Genomic DNA, 6,939 nt, shown 5'->3' with positions numbered 1-6,939 from the left:
AAAAAAAAAAAAAAGAAAAAAAAAAATCATTCCTATCTACCACCAGGGTAGAGAGGCTAAATAAAGGAGGCAAGAGAATCACAGTGTAGGGAAGTGGAAATAGAAGTGAAGCCTGTGGTTGTGTTTATGAGGCAGTCAGAACCCCACTCTGGACTTGGTGACCGAAGTGTAGGTAGAGTAAAGCAGTCCAGCCACTTTTGCTTGTCTGTCACAGGATCTGATCTTCCAGTCTGCACTCTTAATAGACTTCAGCAGTTGACTTGGGGCAGCACGGTATATGACATTCATAAATATATACAATTTTTTAGGTTTCAGTTAAAAATAATAAAAGGAGGAAGGATTTTGGGAGGGGGTGACTGGGATGGGGGCAGTGAGTGGGATGTAAAATGAATAAGTAAAACAAATGAATGAATGAATAAATAAATAAAAACATACTCAAGCCATTTCTACCTTTGACATGTTTTATTTAGTGAATCAAAGTTGTAATTGATGTATTAATAAAGGCACAGGAGATAGACTTAAAGCAAAGTTGGATGGTTAAATGAAACAAGAACAGAACATTCAATGTGCATTCATTACTTTAAAGAATGAGACTGTCATTTCTGTAGTCTCTGAGGAACAGAGACTAGTTCTGTGCTGTACATTCCTAGTTTTTCAATTTACATGACTTTTCTCCCTCTAGAAGCCATCAACTGTCAACAGCTTCTCAGCTGCACTGAAACTCCCCTACTGAGGCTGAGAGCTCACTAACCTATGAGTATAGAGATGTAAAGTTGGAGGGCAGTTTGAGAGGACCAATGGACATAGCAATTGTAGAAGGTTCACTCTGGGGCCTGTGAGATTGCCAACCACGGGTTCTTCTCCAGATTTACACTGTGAAATGTGCTTTTCCCCCTGTGGATTGGCTCTCCATTCCAATCAGAAGGGGATTGTCATTGTGGTGTTTTCCTTGAGAAGGAACCATAAGCTCATATATTTGAATAATTAGGTCACCATGGGGACAATAGGATATTATTATCAGTTTGAAAGTTTTGTGCCTGAGAAATAAGTGTGACACAGATGAATGACCAGAGTTCTATTTCAGAAATCTCCCTGATACCAACCACCCATGTGCTCAGTACAGGGACCCAGGACCCAAAACAAGAAGAACATATAGTAATGGAGAACTCTGCACTCTAGTTGTAAGGTCAGCATTGTCAAACACTTGTTAACAGAACCAACAACTTAAACTTAATAGTCTGAGCAATAATCCAAATACATTTGAGCAAACTTTAGGGCTGGTCCTGGATCCTGGCCTGCATTGAGCAGGAACAGCAGCTGGGATGGACAGGGAAGTGGGATTTGGAAGCAGGCTCCCTAGTCACTGGGGCCTCAGCCTGACTAGCTGTAGCCCAGCCAGATGATTAACACAACAGGTCCTAGTGGAATCTGTCTGCCTTTAGATTATTAGGCTGCAATTCACAAATCCTAAAGTCTGTGGATGCAGAAGCAGCCACAGATGAGTTGGTTATAGCAGTAATTAGTCTGAGCATGTCTCCATTTCAATTTAGCTAAATTCATCTTTGAAATATTATTATTAATTCTTTGAGAATTTCCTAATGTGTATACTGATCATCAGATGAGCTATCAGCTACCAAACTCCTAGCTTTGTTTAAAAAAAAAAAAAAAAAAAAAAAGCCATTGCCCTGACTGGAGCTGTCCATACACCGCTGGGTTGAGGCCACCCATGGGAGCATAGTGAACTTATGTCCAGGATCGTCCACTGCCCTTAAACAAAACTGACCTCTGGTTCTTGCAACCTCTCTGATCTTCTTTAATGCTGTTCCTGGAGTGGAAAGTGGGGTGATAAAGATGTTCCATTAGTAGCTGAGCACCCCACGGGTATTTATTTTCTACATTTTGTCCAATTGTGATTTTTCTCTGTTAACCGTCATACATGGCACACAAAAGAACTGATGAGGTCATAGACCTGCACTAATTTATGGGTATAAACATAGGAATTTGGAGCCTGTTACAATCTCTGTACATTTAGCATAATTGTAGTAGGTTTACCCAAGAGGCCAATGAACTACCCAACTGTGGACTCATGGCCATATTTATAGTACTTTTTTTTCTTAGTTTAATCAGTTTTCACTGATGAATAGTTTCAGAAATTATACATATGAATATCCTGATATTGTGGAGAAAATGAAAATTCTTTGTGAAACAAGGCATAGGCTCCACGAGATCCAGCAATCACACTCAAGGGTACAGATCCAGAGGGCACAGCATATCAGAGGATGGCTCACATGCTCACAAGGGTACATACAGATCCAGAGGGCACAGCATATCAGAGGATGGCTCACATGCTCACAGCAGTGCTATTCACAATAGCCAAGAAGTGGGAACCACCAAGTTCTGTCTGCTGGTGAACAGGAAGAATATGGAGTAGCTACACAGTGAGAAGCTCTTCAGCCATCTTAACAAAACTAGATGCAGTGATGGTTTCAGCAATGACTGAACATGGTCTCCACATGAGTAACAGTGACTTGAGATTCTGTTGTTTCCTAGTGATGTCCCTGTTATTCCTGTTCACTGTCCTGATGACCATGCTGCGTCACGTGTCAGTTTTAATATAGATGTGCGGCTTACAAAGGCCTCTTGTAGAAAATGAACTTTCGGGGCTGCTGAGATGGCTCAGCGGGTAAGAGCACTGACTGCTCTTCCAAAGGTCCTGAGTTCAGATCCCAGCAACCACATGGTGGCTCACAATCACCCATAATGAGATCTGACGCTCTCTTCTGGTGCGTCTGAAGACAGCTGCAGTAAATTACACTGGAGCGAGAGGAGCTGGAGCGAGCGGGGCTGGCAGAGGTCCTGAGATCAACAGCAGCCACACACATGATGGCTCACAACCATCTGTACAGCTACAGTGTACTCATACACATAAAATAAAATATCTTTAAAAAAAATAGAAACCACTGAAACCAAAAAAAAAAAAAAAAAAAAAAAAAAAAAAAAAAAAAAAAAAAAAAAAACTTTCTAAAGCAGTATTTAGGTTCTATGTGAGAATGGAAAGGGCAGTGGATGATCTGAATCCCCACCAGGAACCAGGAGGCAGCTTGGCTCACACTATTACTACTGTCGGAGGCTCGAAGCTACAGGTTGAATTGTGGCTCAAATGTTCAGATCAGCTTAAATCAAAATCATGGGGGTCATTAAACCTGAGATACATGTAAGTGTGAGTTCCACCATAGGATTTCACTCTGTAGCATTTGATGCTAGTGCAAGTGACTTTACAGTTAAATCATTGTTAAACTCTAATTCCAGGATTTTAGTCAGGTTTGGCCAGGACTTGTCCTTTCACCCCCAACAGAGGGTGACACTTTGGGTATAGAGGACAATCTCTTACAGGAATGAATGATCCAAGTCAGTGTGTGCCCAAGTATGGCCACATATGCCTATGTTCCACATTGGACAGCCAGCTAGAGCCACAATGAGCCTGAGGTGAAGATAGCACATGGCCAGGCTCAGGACACAGTAGCTATACCTTCACCTGCTATACTGTCCTTCCATCAGACACTCGGACTTCCAAATGGTACACACAGGGTCCTCATGCTCATGAGTCATGTTACACATGAATGTAAATACACACACACACATACACACACTGTGACCATCATAAAACATCCTCATGCAAGGAGCTGATTTCTGTTTTCAAGGACAGAACCAAGCAATGGAATAGAATTAGAGGGTTTCCCATGATAGTGTCATTGATGTTTGTCCCATAATATGTCAGCTATCTAGGTTGAAATGAAAAGATTACTACTTCCAGGGACTGAAGTCCTCCGAGAAGGCCAGACATCAGTGCCCTGCACAAGCTATGCATGTTTGTCAAATGTGGGCATAAAATATGGGGATGGCACAAGTAAAGACAGGTGCTGCCAGAGTCTCTGCAGCTCACAAGCTGGGCTCTACCTGCAGTGCAATCTACTGTCATTCATCCATACCGTCTATTTATTCACCATTCATCTATGCATTTGTGTACTGTTCCCTCTAAAACCAACAGTCACTGCTGTTGCAGGATATCTGATCATACCGTGAACCCCAAGGTTGTATACTAGGAAACCCTGTCTCTAGTTGTGGTGTGACTCAACCTTGGAACACACATTTAATCCAAGAGCTTTCTCTTTATTGTAAACAAGATTTTAAAAAGTCAACCATTAGTCCAGAGGCAGAGAAGCAAGCAATTGACAGGGAGTGAACATAGGGAAAAAAAAACATAGAGAGTGGGAGGAAGTCAGGAGGATGCATAGAGAGACTCAGAGGAAGTAGAAAGGAGGGACATTCACTTCGAAGGGATTTTGAGACAGTGTGGAGAAGAAGGAGGAGCTCTTTCCTTCTGGGGTGTTAGTTGAGGAGGAAGGTCAGCTGTGTGTCTTTCTGCCTCTCTGAGGTAGGCAGCTTTCACCTAGGTGAAAGGTTCCTGAGTCTTCATGTGGTAAAATCCAACCTTTAGGATTTTTTTGCTTTAAAAACAATATCCTGGAATTGTGGGCAAGCACTCAGCTAACAACTCACAAGTCAACTCAAGATAAAATATTAATGGTGCACAGAGGTGAGGAAGGAAACATGGTATGGTTACTGTTGGAGCCAGAGACAAGGGGCAGACGATGGCACCCTGTGGGCTGAGGGGCAGCGATAAACCATGGTGGTGATAGAGAATCTAAGATGATGAAGCCGAGTGTGAAGTCAGACATTTGGACTGAGGAAGCAGTGCTGTCCACTGTGTTCCTCCTCTCAAGGAAGAAGGTAATGTGGGAAGATGGAGGGCTGACAGGAGATGCTTGTAGGTGATTCCCAGGGAGGTGTCTCTAAGAAACACTTCCAGCTACTTCTCCAAAGCTAAGTGTTTCCAAGGATGCTTGAAACAGTTGTGTAGAGAACAGGAAGGACCAAGCTGGGAGATGACTGAAGACTGCATGCCCCTTGTGATTCTCAGAGTGCAGTGATGTGAGGCCTCTGTGACCTCACAGGCTAAAACCCTGCCCTAGTAACAGCAGAGTTCTTAGCCTGAGGACAACTCAGAGTCCAGCCAGGAGGGCTGGGATTCACAGCGAGCATGTGTGTCTGCCCAGGTTTGGGCTGTTTTCTGGGATGGACACTACCTGGAATTCATCACGTGAGTAACTCACCCAGTGTGAGGCACTTCTTCATTAGGATCCTTATGAGATGGAGAGACTAAACATAGTGAGGGACTTGAGGTGTCCCTGCCTGAGGACAGATCACCCTAAGAAGAGCTAGAAGCAGCAGGGATCAGTCTCGTGCAGCAGTGGGACTGGCCACCAACTTCAACAGGGAGAGAAACCCCTCCAGTCACGAGGGAGAGAGGCCTTGGAATGATGCCACACAGTTGTATCTGTCCAGCCTAGGACAGGAAGGAGGGGACAGTGGTGCTGCCATGCCCACATTTGACCATCACCCATAGCTTGTCCAGGGAGGAATCAAAGCATCCCTGGCACTGGTGTGTGATCTTCCCTGAGGACTTCAGTCCCTGGCAGTAGAAATCTCTTCATTTGTACTCAGAGAGCTGCCACAATACAGGGCAGGCATCAATGTCACTATCACAGGAAACAGCATGTCAACACCCTCCCCTCTCATTCTGTACCAATTTACATGTTTTCAGTTTGTATGTGTGATGTATGTGTGTACTCCTTGCCACAGGTCCATATCACATGTGAAAGTGCAGGTAGAGGACATTGAATGAGGTCACATGTCTTCCTCTACAAACATATACACTGTTACATGAGACGGGGTCATTTTTTATCCTCAGGTTTTATGAATAAGGTGACACCCTCACCACATGTACAGCTTCCCATGTTGCTGGGACAGCATGCTCAGCACTCTGTGGGAAAGCATGTCAGTGCATCATGCTACATTCAAGCACATAGGAGGAAGCTGGGAAGTGATGTTGTCATGCCTCTGTTACCTCAGAGTTAAGGTTGTGATGCTGCTGTGAGGAAACTCTGTATCTACAAGGCGGGAACCCAGTATTCAGACAGAATCGCAAGCATGCAAGGAGATTTGGGGTATATGGTGGGTGAATACTTACAGGATTCCTGAGATGCAGTCTTGATTTAACTTCAGTGGAGGTTAAAAATACTAAGTAGCGGAAGTTGTAATAAAGGGTATGAGGCAAAATGTGGTCCTTGAAGTGACCTTTAACAGCGCCTGTGCTATAGCATTGGAAATGGTTATAGTCAGTTTCAGTAGGACGTGTTACAAGGAACTTTCCAAAAAGAAGTATTCAGGGAGATGACACAATTCCCCAGAGAATGGCCCCTAGGGATGATTACACCCAGCCCGTACCACTGACAGATGCTGGATGGGGCTCTGTTATGCCCAAGCCAGGGACAATTGTCAGCCATGGTAAACCACAGTGTTCAGGGAAAGTAGGCAATGCTACAGAGTCCTGTTGTCTGGGGTTCTGAAGGGACTTTGCTTCTTCACAGCAGTAATCTTGTCTTTTTCTACCTCCAGTTGTCCCTAACATGACTGAAGGCGGGAACTCAAGAGGAAACGGCATTCCAGCACTCTACCTAACCCTGTACGTTATGGAATTTAAAGTTTTAAAATTGGTTTTCTAAGTCAGGGTTTTTCTGTGTAGCTTGGCTCTCCTAGAACTTGCTCTGTAGACTACACTGTCCTCAAACTTAGAGATCCACCTGCCTCTGCCTCCCTAGTGCTGGGGTTGAAGGTACTACTGCCTTACAACACTCTCCCTAACCCTGTACATATCCAGCACCTCCACCTAAGCCAGTACAATATCCACATTTAAGTTGTACGTTACCTGGTATGTATGGCTCTGGCCGTGTGTGTGTGTGTGTGTGTGTGTGTGTGTGCGTGTGCATGTGCGCGTGCGCGTGCGTGTGCGTGTGCGTGTGTGTGTGTGTGTGTGTG

At 44.2% G+C, this 6,939-nt stretch overlaps 1 long non-coding RNA gene across 1 annotated transcript in view; it reads left to right on the top strand.

The window, feature by feature from the left end:
- The first annotated feature begins 5,070 nt into the window (after positions 1-5,070).
- The window catches only part of LOC116098109, a 4,190-nt gene continuing 2,321 nt past the window's right edge, over positions 5,071-6,939 (top strand). The window contains exons 1-2 of the long non-coding RNA XR_004121705.1: positions 5,071-5,161; positions 6,520-6,586. This is a non-coding gene — a long non-coding RNA (uncharacterized LOC116098109). The remainder of the gene's footprint in view (positions 5,162-6,519; positions 6,587-6,939) is intronic.

This window comes from Mastomys coucha, unplaced genomic scaffold, assembly GCF_008632895.1.
Source record: "Mastomys coucha isolate ucsf_1 unplaced genomic scaffold, UCSF_Mcou_1 pScaffold20, whole genome shotgun sequence".
In the NCBI taxonomy this organism is placed as follows: Eukaryota; Metazoa; Chordata; class Mammalia; order Rodentia; family Muridae; genus Mastomys; species Mastomys coucha.
Note: the sequence above shows the minus strand (reverse complement) of the source record. Positions and strands in the feature narration are given on the sequence as shown.